Below are 13,019 nucleotides of genomic sequence, written 5' to 3' on the forward strand. Positions count from 1 at the left end.
TTGCTTTCTAAGTATGGAGCTGATTAGTTTTATCCCTAAAGGCAAAGAAGAGGCAGTGACAGTACCAGGTGTCAGGGACACGACCCTTAAGAAAAGTAAAACCAGCCCCCAAGTTAATAGCCGATGTTATGCTTAAAGGGGAAGGGGAACAATTCTTGGCAAAATGCCTCTCTCAGAGGCCGCTGATGGACATCATACCAGATCGATGGCAGACAAAGTGAGAGAATTACTGCCACCAGGTCTGTCTGCTGGCAGGCATTTCTCTCCTTCCAGCTGGACGAGAACTCTGAGGAACAGAGCACGACTCTGCTCCTGGTATATGCACGGTCCAACCACGGGAAACATATTCTTTGTGGCTTTTGATTCTGTTTATCTCTGAAATCCACACGACATGAACTGGTATTTTCTTGTTTAATTGATGATGATTTAACCAATTAAATGACAATTTAGCCAGTTTGTCCACTGCTTATTTACGGGGAACAGCTGCTGGGCCAACAGAAGCATTTTGACCTTAGTTAAGAGTTGAAGGAAATAGTGAAATATGTAAATATCCTCAAATTTGCCAGCACGAAGCATAGACTGTGTGAATAAAATGACGGTGAGTTACACCGCCTTTCCACGCTGGGTGCGCTGATAATTTAAGGAAAAAAGATCACACAAGATTTCAAAGTCTTTAGACAACTTCATTAATACCTTGAACAACCATTTTATAATTTCCAGTGACTCTTTACCAGCAATTTCATAGAAATATATCTATTTATGGGAGAAGGAGCCAATGCAACGGGCAGTCCTTATTGGAAAGAAGCAGCTTCACAGCACATTTTGAGTAAGTTAGTGCAAAGGCTCAGTGGGCCAACTGGTGTGGCACCAGCTTGTAATGGGTTCCACAGCTAGGGCATCGCTGGGCCTCACCTCTGTGCAGCCAGAACAAGATGACGATACCATCGTCCCCTTTACAGATGCAGCCCACTATTTGCTTCTTGGTGATAGATGGGACTAAATTAGGGTCTTCCTTGGTGCCTGCAGCTGCCTTTGGGGCTAGTATATTGTATGGGTCCAGTCCTTTCTGTGCAGCCTTCATGACCTCCCTCTCCAGCCCAGTCTCCTGGTCATCATCAGTAGGGACACCACCTCCAGATGCCATGGAGTGCACCGCGGCGACTCTGTTGGGACCCCAGGCACTGAGAGCCTGCGTGGCCACCGCTCCAGCTCCGCAAAGTAGCCTTGAAGACATCACCCACTACAGACAGCAGTATTTCCGGGAGCAGGCTCCGGAAAGAGACGTGATTTCCGGGGAAGGGCTTCCCCTTCATGGAAATATATTTACTACCACCTCGCAAGTTGAAAATCTCAGTCTTACGGCTTTGACTCTGATAGACTCTTGAGTTAGCACCCCATGGAATAGAGAACATAGACCTGCTAAAAAGCTCGTCATATTTTTGAGGTCCTGACTCTATCTTAATATGCGGTACTAGCTGACAAACCTTCAAATACTTATTGCCTTTCCTGAAAACCCGAAATTTAATCAGAATAAACTAGAGTGGGAGCATCGCATAGTTTTGGGGCAAGACAGTGAAAGCATACTCTAGTCCCATGGAATAAGAACTGGCCCTCCTTCCTGATGAGGAGTGAAAGAATATACATTTCAGATCAGGAGCTGCACACCGTATTCCCAGTCTGAGTTAATCTGCTCTCATAATGATACCATATCCAGAACGGCAGCTAAAATTGGGATATTACATGTTAAGTTTGCGATAGTCCACTATCACCTGCCATGGTCCACCCAGATTCTGCAGGGGTCAGACTGGTGAGTAAAATGGGGTTCTAATGGGGACACCATTTTGAATTGTTTGGTCAGACTTTGAAAGATGTGAATCCTTGAGGGTGGCACTAATCTCTGCTATCCCTCTGAAAGGATATATTTACTATCGTGGTCAGAATGGGTAGTTCTAAGAGGTTCTGCTTGGTCTTTCCTTCTATGATGTTTCCTGTTCTACAGTCAAGGAACTGTCGTGAGGATTCTGCCAGCTGCCAAGTGTGATCAACCTGATTCTGGACCCTGGACCAAGGAAACAACCATTGCACGGTGGGAAGTGGAGGTGAACAGGGGGGCAGGACACATGGACTCAGTGTGAGACAGACTTTATCAAGGACTTTCTTTTCTGACACCCACATTTCTCAACTCTGACAGGGAGGTCACAGTGACATTTGGCTCCCTGGCTATCAGTGTCAATTCCAATGCTGTTCTCAAGAGCCCTGAAAAGACCCGGATATCCCCCTCTTTCTAGAATATGGTGCCTACATAGATGGCCCTAGTTTCCTTTGGGAAGCATGCGGGGACTCGGTACCATGTAGCCCGTGCAGGATACACTGTATATACAGGGGCGTTCCTGCAGGGCAGTGAGCGCTGGGTTGAGAACCAGCTTAGATCTTGAAATTGGGCAAGAGGTTGTAACTTTCCATTGGAGATGCCTGACTTTGGCTTCCTCATCATCCAAACGTGATCTCTTTTTAAAGCTTAAAACTGTACCAAGACTTTGAGTATATTAAACAAGACCCATTTATCTTGACCCTGGAAACACCACGTTCTATTAGCCACTATAGACTCCCCCACAGACTCTGTTACAGACCCCCTTTCAGACTACCCTCTGGGGAGCCCTCCGCTCCAGCTGTCATTACACACATACTGTCCTTCCAGCAATCATGCCATCTAGCTCCTGATAAAGTTCTGCCTCTGCTGCCGTGGAGGTTCCATCACCCTTATTGTGACCAGAGAGAGCAGCTGCATAACTGCATCTCCTACTGTCCGCCCTGGCCCGCGGAAGGTGCCAGCACTGAGTCTGTTAGTGATGCTGCTGCTGGCCCCTCTCACCGCTGCATTCCTCACCACCTTCGGAAATGAAGTGTCCTCCCAAGAAGCACAGTCAGCTGATCTTGTATAGGAGGCCTTCTCTAGCACACCCACTGCTCTCAGTCTTTGATTCTTTCCTCCAGAGTCGGCCCCGGGCAGTCCTGCCATCTTTGTTTGTGTTGCGTAGGCCAACACTTTCTCCAAGTTGCTAAAAGTCATCCAAGCAGGATAGTAGACCCGACTCCCAGGGCTCTCGCCAAGGAGTTAGATCCTGAGTGATGGAAGAGTGCTCCCACACTGACAAACTCCCCATTAACCAGCTTCCTATTCCCGCCCCTCCACCGTGATCCCAGCCCTTCACGGTTCACTCCCAGGCAGACTCACAGGGTCCTGCCGGGATGCGTCAGCCCGGATCTGCAGCTGCCTTGCTATAGAATCCCTGTCTCCCCTTGGCAGGTTTAGCTCTCCCCAAGTCACACGAATTTGGGGCCCTAATAATGGATCTTGTAGTCAGGAGCAGAGGTGCAGGCAATCCTGAGGCAGACAAGCTCTCTTTCAGAGGAGGCACTGTCTTACCACGTAGTCTTCAGGCAAGGGGGACCCACTGTCTTCCAAGCAGGCAGTGGGGGCCACTTCTGCTGTCCTGCAGCTTTCAGGGGAATATCGCTGTTTAAAATTTTTGAGAACATCTACCTAGATGGCCCATTGTAAGCCTTAAGGTCCTGTTCCTTCCCTAGCAAAGCCCTGAATTTATCTTCCCACCAAATCAACTCTTCCTGGCTCTTTTCTTTCACATCACAGAAAAGAAGCATCTGCTGAGAGCATTGGGTTAAATGTTGGAACAAAGAGAGAAAGGACTGGTGCCTTCCTCCATGGGCTTTCAGAGTATGATGGAAAGCAGAAAATGTACATCAAAAACATAAATACAGAGGGATTAATCTCTAAGCCATATCTCTTGAAGTCACTGTCCCAGTCCCTGACGCACACATAGAAGTGTCCATGAATCACTCTGCGAGGGAAGCTCTCTCCCCAGTGAGCCAGCATAAAATGAGGGTCTAGGACATAGTCTCCACTCACTGTGCTGTTGGAGAGCTAGCACTCCTCCCTTGCCCAAACCTAGCTTCACATTTCTTGGTCATTTCTGTCCTCTCCTTACCCCTTAGATTGGTCACACTCACTTAAGCTCACTTAGCATGGAACCGCCTTGGCTGCCTCCAGGAAGACTCTGTCTGGTTGAAAGTGTCCCTCTGTGGCTGTCCCAGCTTAAGTCGTGGCTTCCTGGCTGAACTGTGTGAGTCTATGAACTCAGGGACACACCAGTTGTGAAAAAACTGGGGACTGTTCATTTCTGAGCTCAGAGCACCTTTGTCTGTGTTTGACCAATAAGCTAGGAACGGGAAACACATCCCAGGATAGACATTCGAAAAAGCAAGAGTGAGGAAAGATGAAAACAAACTTCAGGAAGACAAGTCACTGAAACAAAGCTGTCTGTTCCCAACAAGAGGTAAAGAAGCCCCCCATCACTTTAGCTGTCCCTCCTTGATGCCCCATGAATTCCTCCCCCTTGCCCCAAAACATGGCTGTCCCAGCTTGTTCTACCCAGCACATAACTAGGGATGTGCTGTTTCTTTCCCTACGTCAAACACGACTCAAGAGCAGAAACTGTCTTTATGCATCTCCCCACATCCACTTGGCCCCACTTGGGGACTGGATGGGAAATATCCCCCTTGTGTAGAAAGGCAGGAAGCATTTCTGGCTAGAGGTGTCCACAGCTCCAACGTATGTGAATCCAGGATAAGCCAAGGAAGCGGGCCAAACCACAAGTTGCTGAGAACTGAAGTAAATCTTGCCAGAGAAGACAGATATAGGAAGCAGCCGGGACAGCCAAATATCAGAAGAACTGGGCAGAAGCCAAAAGTTTGAAAAAACATGTGGTCAGTGATTCACAGATGCTTAGAGACCATGAGGACCTTAAAGGTCATATGACATAATTGAGACCCTGTGAGCTTAAGGAATAGGACTCCTCTCCATTCCCAAGTGATAAAAACAAGTAGGGCCTAGTTTCCAGAGGAACTGGGATACTGGGCAGAAGAAGAAAAAGGAACTTTGAAACTAGAAATCTGGGTACAAGTAGTGTTCAAGGTTAACCTTGTTCCTAGGGTATAAGGAAAGAATCAGTAACTGAATCAAATAAAAAGTCAGCCTGGCAAGATCTTACCAAATATATTACTAGGCAAAATGAAGACAAGTAGAAATATTTTCCTGAATGGATGGATGGATGAATCAAAAGAATTGAAGACACTAGACCATCTACATACCAGGCTAGAGCTCCTTAAATTCTTACCTGCCAGGAATCTGATTGGTTCCAGATTCTGGACATTCCAAGGACAAAGTGGCCCCCACTGTGGAGCTGCTCCATGCCATAGGGTCAAAGTATGCACTGGAACATGGCAGAGCTTAAAGTAGGAGGAAATAGCATGAGTGCCAACACATAAAGAAAAGAACCAAAGGCTGTGTCTTCCCGGGTTCATCTCAAGCTAGAAATGTTGGTAGCTTGGTCTTACATTCAACCTCTCAACCCACCTGACAGCCCATACCAACCCATCAGCCATGAGTGTGAGCCATCATGGAAGTGGGTTCTCCCACCCTCGGTCAAGGAACTGCAGCCAAGGCCAAGTAGAAAAGACATGATCTGTGCCCTCCAGGCACTGCCCAAACTACCACAACTGAACAAATAAATCAATTTGTTGATTTCAGGTACATTTTGGGATGGTTTTATACACAGCAATAGATAGCCTGAACTGTCCTGTTGTTCCTTCTCCTTTATTACTTCTTACGTTTGTCCCTCCCTCACCATCTGTCTTGCTGCTACTCACTTACCCCAGGTGCTCAAGTGTCTGACTGCAACAGATTCTACCTGGCTTCCCGTCTTTTGCTTCCTTTTCCACCCACCCCCCACTTCCCAAAGGCATACCCCCAATCTGTTTTTCAGAGTAATTTTTCTAGAACATAAATCTGCTAGAAAGCCTTCAGTGGCTTCACTCTGCCATGAGAATAAAATCCACTCTTCCTCCGTGGCTACATAAGGCTTTCCATGGCTAGGGCCCTGCTCTCTCATTCAGGTTTCAAAGTCCCCCCCGCCTCGCCATGCTCTACAGTCATGTTGACCTACTTACATTCCCCAAATGGGCCAGGATTCCTCAGATTTCCGTGCATTTGAGGACGCTCTCTCCTCTTAGAATGCCTTTGTTCCACACGTGCCAGGCTGACTCCAGGTAGACAACACTCAGCTCAGGTACCACCGCATTTTGAGGGCTTTTCTTCATCTCTCACCCCTTCCCACCTCCGTCTTTCACTTTCTTTTCCTTCTCACAGCTGCCCTGGAAGGGGTGACATCACCGTATTCCCAGAAAGCCCCCTGCATGCCTCTTTTCAGAGCTCACAACACTATTGTATCTGTATACTTATCTTTCTGCCTCCACCCTATTATTACGGGTTCCTCAGTGGTGGGAACAGCATATCTCTGAATCCCCAAAGCACAGCACACTGTCTGAACAGCACAAGTACGTACAACTCAGAATTTTTATTGAGTAAATGAATGCAAGTCTTTGTTTTCCTGTCTCCATGTTCTCTTGATTCTGGAAGCATGACTTCAGCGTCCTTCGGAAAACCACTTCTGCTGCAGTCTGTTTATGAGTTTTGCAGGAGGCTGATCCCACCTCTGGCGGCAAGAGTGAGTTTACATGACCACGAGAGTGAATTTACTTAGGCTCAAGCCAATCACCATTTTCCACCCCCCTGCCCCATGTGCCCCATGATTGCTTCGGGGTTGGGGATTTAACCCTAGAGGATCCAAGAGGACAGAAAGACACTTGGCTGAGGCTTCTGGAAAGAGAGACTTGTACTCTTTATTGAATTTAGGCCCCAAAGATGGGAGGCTTACAGCATCTTGCAAGCTTGGGGTGGGGAAACCAGAGCTTTTGGGAATTAGAGACAGGAGTTGCCACTATAAATACCTGAGAAAGAAGCCAACCTAGGGAGAGAACTTCGGAGAGGAGAAGCATGCCACACCGTTCCTTCCATCAGTCAGGCCAATTGGAAGCCATACTTTACTGGGCATCTCAGTTGTGGAAAATAGTAACTTCCCATCTCTGCTTAAGCCAGTCTGGGAACTTTGTTAAATGATATACTCATGGTGTCCTCCCTAAAGAAGTTCATGGTGTAGCAAAAATCACTCACAGTTTGGATAATCAGCCTCAGGGTTTTATACTACTGTCTCAAAAACTGCTCAGTTTTGTTCCACAATGCAATGCCACCTCACACCGGTCAGAATGGCTACAATTAACAAGTCAGGAAATGACAGAGAAAGGGGAACCCTCTCACACTGTTTGTGGGAATGCAAACTGGTGCAGCCCTCTGGAAAACAGTATGGAGGTTCCTCAAAAAGTTGAAAATAGCAATTGCACTACTGGGTATTTTCCCCAAAGATACAAATGTAGTGATCTGAAGGGGCACCTGCACCCCAATGTTCATAGCAGCAACGTCCACAATAACCAAACTAACAAAACTATGGAAAAACCCCTGATGTGTGTATACACACACACACACATCTTCTTNCCACAATGCAATGCCACCTCACACCGGTCAGAATGGCTACAATTAACAAGTCAGGAAATGACAGAGAAAGGGGAACCCTCTCACACTGTTTGTGGGAATTCAAACTGGTGCAGCCCTCTGGAAAACAGTATGGAGGTTCCTCAAAAAGTTGAAAATAGCAATTGCACTACTGGGTATTTTCCCCAAAGATACAAATGTAGTGATCTGAAGGGGCACCTGCACCCCAATGTTCATAGCAGCAACGTCCACAATAACCAAACTAACAAAACTATGGAAAAACCCCTGATGTGTGTATACACACACACACACATCTTCTTTATCCATTCATCTGTCAATGGACGTCTGGACTCTTTCCATAGTTTGGTTATATATATAATATATATATATAATGTAATATTACACAGCCATCAAAAAATGAAATATGGCCATTTGCAATGACGTGAATGGAACCAGAGGGTATTATGCTAGGTGAAATAAGTCAATCAGAAAAAGACAATTATCTGGGGCGCCTGGGTGGCACAGCGGTTGGGCGTCTGCCTTCGGCTCGGGGCGTGATCCCAGCGTTATGGGATCGAGCCCCACATCGGGCTCCTCTGCTGTGAGCCTGCTTCTTCCTCTCCCACTCCCCCTGNTTTATCCATTCATCTGTCAATGGACGTCTGGACTCTTTCCATAGTTTGGTTATATATATAATATATATATATATATAAAGTAATATTACACAGCCATCAAAAAATGAAATATGGCCATTTGCAATGACGTGAATGGAACCAGAGGGTATTATGCTAGGTGAAATAAGTCAATCAGAAAAAGACAATTATCTGGGGCGCCTGGGTGGCACAGCGGTTGGGCGTCTGCCTTCGGCTCGGGGCGTGATCCCAGCGTTATGGGATCGAGCCCCACATCGGGCTCCTCTGCTGTGAGCCTGCTTCTTCCTCTCCCACTCCCCCTGCTCGTGTTCCCCCTCTCACTGGCTGTCTCTCTGTTGAATAAATAAATAAAATCTTTAAAAAAAAAAGAAAGAAAGAAAAAGACAATTATCATATGATCTGATATGAAATTTAAGAAACAACACAGAGAATCATAGGTGAGGAGAGGAAAAAATGAAACAAGATGAAACCAGAGAGGGAGACAAATCATAAGAGACTCTTAATCATAAGAAACAAACTGAGCGTTGCGGGACTGGAGGGGGCTGGGGGGATGGGGTAACCAGGTGATGGGCATTAAGGAGGGCACATGATGGAACGAGCACTGGGTATATATAAGACTGATGCATCACAGACCTCTACCTCTGAAACTAAAAATACATTATATGTTAATTAATTGAATTTAAATTTAAAAATGTTTTTTAAAAAACTGCTCAGTTTTACATCTTATTATTTGGTTGTATTAGCTTCCTGACAAGATTGTCTGCTCCGTTGGGTCTAGATCTTAGACCTTCTCCAGCCGAATGTGCTCGTATGGAGGACACTCAACTTGCCATACTGATTGTGCGGAAGTAAGTGAAGACCAGATGAGAAGAAGCAAAGGTGATTTATTTGGAACTTGCCATAGCAAGAGACGCAGTTTTCACTTGAGTTTTGGCAGACTCACGGGCAGGCAGAGGAATGGGAAAGCCTCACAGCGGAAGGAAGGGGAGGGTTCAGGTGTGCCCTGATTGGACACGTGGCCTGGGGCAGCTGGAGGAGGGCTGACCAGAAGCAGGGCGTTTGGTGTGATTGGTTAGGGGTCATATTTGGTTGGTCTTTCTCTGGTTGGTCTTAAGTTGGAAGCAGGAACAGGAATTGGGGAAGCTGTCAGTTAGTAAGTCTTGGCCATTTGGGACCGATGGGTACAGTTACTGTTTGCTTTCCTCCACTGCTACTCCAGATAGTAGTCTGACTTCTGCGAGTCTGATTGACGGCGGGGCTGGCTTCCGGGCTGATTGCTGCAGGCTGTGAGTCCGTTTTATTTTCACCTGTGGTCTGGCCATTGTCAGTTTTTACATTTAGTCTATCGATTGAATCCTTTCCGTCACCTACATCAAAAGACCGACTTTTCAGGAATAGTTGGAAATTGTTTAAAAAAAAAAAAAGAATAGTTGGAAATTGTCTTTATTGCTAAAACTTAAATAGAAATGTGTCTACTATTTTCAATGCTTAAGGGTTGATTCAAATCCAGTCTGGATTTGGAGAATCAAATTCAATCTGTGGTGATATTTAAGACAACCTCAAAGAGAGAAAAACAACTCAACCCACACAAACCAGACAGTAATGGATTGGATGCTGAGCCTCGTGGTCAACAAAATAAGTGAGAAGGGCATTTCTCAACCCATGTAGGGGTCTTTGGAATGGCCTCAGTAGAAGCTGAAAAGTTACTGAAGATTAGGAATGATGAGTCTTCCTTATTAGGCAGAAGTTCTGGAGAATTACTGATACATTTCACACAGTAAATACTGTACCAAGTAGATATAACCTAAGTGCACCTACCCAGGGCCATAGTGTATATTTTTAGGCTGAAGGGACTTGAAACGTGCACACCAAATTTTTTAACAAAAAAGGAATGAGATTCTAGGATAAGTGTAATCTTTGTAAAAATTCCCCTGTTAAAAAAATAGTTTATCAGTAAGAAAGCTTCCTGATAATCAACTTGACAATGTCACAGCTACATTTTCACAGTATATGTTCACAAACTTTAATTACTGGAATTAAAAGAAAGCAGCACATATGGTAAGACCGTCTTAAAATGTAAAGTGGCAGATGTCTATAAATATTGAAATTCCATAATTATCAGTATAGCTCATTAATTATCTGTCTTTGGATCATAAAAGTAAGAGCAATACTTATTCACAAACATCCAGTCATTTAATGAGGAAAAGAAGCCGTGGCAAGCTAAGGCCTTTACAGGGTACTATATTACTTTTAATAATCATACAGTCAGAAGTATTGTGTTGACTTCTAATACGCTTTCATAGCATGGATACGGCAAACCAGAGCTTAATTTGAACCTATGCAGACTCAATTTCCTCGATATTTTTTCTGAGGACTGAAGAAGAACAGTGGATCTAGTAGAATCTTGTATATTGGTGGAAAATAATTAGGACATTGCTTGACCTGTTTGGTATCAACATTAATATTAGAGTCAACAAAAGAGGAATATTTGGCTTTCCTTCTACTGAGGAACCTTACTGGGGGTTCGGGCAGAGTGATTTATGGCCCCCTCTCAAGATGATCTAAGCCAGGGCTCTCAGAGTTGAAGGAGCATACAAATTGCCTGGGGATCTGGGCCTAGGGTGGGGCCCGAGTCTGCGTTTCTGCAGAGACACATTATGCTGCCCTCCCAAGGATTTTGAGTAACGAGATCTGGATCATCAGCCACCAAAGACCTTGAAAGTGACTTATAATTACGAACATCTTCCTCTAGCTTGACTTGTCAAAAATTTCACGAGCATCTTTAAAGACACGTTCATAATTTATTGTCAGTCCTTTAGCCCTGATTGCTTTAGGGACATTGGTTCTCGAAGGTTGAACTTCTCAATGGAAATCTCCATGAGCCCAGGAGGAGGGCAAACACCTGCCTATCACAGACCATGGAGCACCAATTGGGAGAGTTTGCTAGTCCCGCTGGCTAGGGAACAGCACTGCTCAAAATGGTCATCGATTAGTGTGAACAGGGAAGGGTATTATGAACGCTGGTGATTTGAATAAAGAAGGCTCTGTATTGTGAAAGATTCTGAAGTTGTCCGGGGAAACATTTCTACTTGCCCTTTCAAATTAGTCATAAATAAGTGAACTGGCTTTGACTATGGAGATAGTCTGTATTATTAGATAAGTTCCTCGGAACAGAGGAAACGGCACGCTCCTTTCCCCTGTGCCTGGAGGGCAGGGGCTGGACAGGCACCCTTCTTGTTTACCGCTCACACGTTGCCAGTGGCCAGGTGGGGTCTGGTACCTGGAACTCCAGGAGCGCCCCCGGCCGGCTCAGGTGCTTCCCTGGCAAACTGCCTACCGACTCCTTGATTCTCCAGCTCATCCTAAGTGTCCAGGGATCCCTAAGGGGTTCTCCAGTCAGACAGTCACCTCCTCTTTCCTCATCCAATGCACCTGACGACCCATGTCCATTTTCTTCAAGGCAGGGATGTGTGACTGGCAAATTATCCAACTGTGATGTGAAAAAAACATTTGGATATTTTTTTTTGTCTGAATCCTCTCTCCATCTTTTCATATTCAAGTGATCCCTGTCCTTCAAGGTCCCAGGGGGATGTCACCTCGTCCTCAGAGCCTTCCTGGGTGCCCACAGCTGACTGAGCTCCACCCCATAGAATGCAGTTACTTCTCACGGTGCCCACCCCCGTCTGCCTGGTAGTTAGACAAGTGCCCAGTCTCCCCTAAAACACTGCAAGCCCCAGGAGGGCAGAGACTGTGTCTCCTTCATTTCCAGCAGGCACTCAAGGCAGATTTGGGGATGAAGGGATAAATACAGGCATTAGTGGGGACTAATGCCTGCTAAAGTGTTATTGCAAAAAGGACACTTGGCTTGTTCTTATAATATGTGTCACCTTACCTTGGATAACGGTAGGGCCTCTGGGATAGCACGTTAAAATGTAGAAATCATTGTAGTAAGTGCCTTTTATGAACCGTTTTTAAAACTACTGATTTCCAATGCTGTGCCATGCACGTGATACTGTGGGATCAGAGCCTCTGTTCTTTTGCCCCCGAATTACAGCCAGCGGTTGGCTGCCTGCACCCCCAGTTGGCAAAGTTGCCTGGTTAATAGCTCTGGGCTCCACCAAAAGGTCACAGCCAGGGACTCGTGGTGTGAGCACAGCAGTCAATTCTCTGCTACAGCTGAGGAGAAAGGGGGAGTGTTTTCTCAATCTATTATCAGGCTTGATAGGTTTCCCTCACTCTTATTCTTTTTAAAAGTAACACTCCTTGTTCCCCCAAATCTATTTTACTAGACTCAAATTGCTTGTTTGTTTTATTCTAATTTTTCTCTAGATGGCCTTATTTTGTTCTATTTCTTTTTTCCCCCTATTTCTTGTAGGTTTTCACCTCTTCTTCTCTATTCGCCAATTCTTTGAACCCTTTATGTATTTATTGTCTAGCATTTGCAATGGACTGACTGCTTGTGTACCCCTGAAATTCATATTCAAACCCAATTCTCAGTGTAAAGGTAAACTCCTATCTGATATAATGGTACCAGGGAGGTGGGGCCTGTGGGAAGCGCTGAACCCCTCACGAATGGGATTAGTGCCCTTATAAAAGAGACCCCACAGGGGTGCCTGGGTGGCTCAGTTGCTGGTTAAGCGTCTGCTTTTGGCTCAGGTCATGATCCCAGGGTCCTGGGATCGAGTCCCACATCTGGCTCCCTGCTCCACGGGGGTCTGCTTCTCTCTCTCCTCCACGCTTGTGCTCTCTGTCATGATCGCGTGCTCTCTCTCTCAAATAAATAAATAAAATCTTCTTAAAAATTTTAAAAAAGAGACCCACAAATGTCCCTTGCCCCCTTCCACCCAGTGAGGGCCCAGGAAAAAGATGGCGGCTATGAATCAAAAAGCGGGTTTTTATCA

At 45.7% G+C, this 13,019-nt stretch overlaps 1 non-coding gene across 1 annotated transcript; it reads right to left on the reverse strand.

Annotated features, from left to right (window-relative positions):
• Positions 1–844: 844 nt before the first annotated feature.
• LOC100467297 lies at positions 845–1,234 on the reverse strand. The gene has a single exon (XR_002141368.2). It is a non-coding gene; the product is annotated as a cytochrome c oxidase subunit 5B, mitochondrial (transcript).
• Positions 1,235–13,019: the final 11,785 nt, after the last annotated feature.

Source organism: Ailuropoda melanoleuca, chromosome 18 (genome assembly GCF_002007445.2).
Source record: "Ailuropoda melanoleuca isolate Jingjing chromosome 18, ASM200744v2, whole genome shotgun sequence".
NCBI lineage: Eukaryota > Metazoa > Chordata > Mammalia > Carnivora > Ursidae > Ailuropoda > Ailuropoda melanoleuca.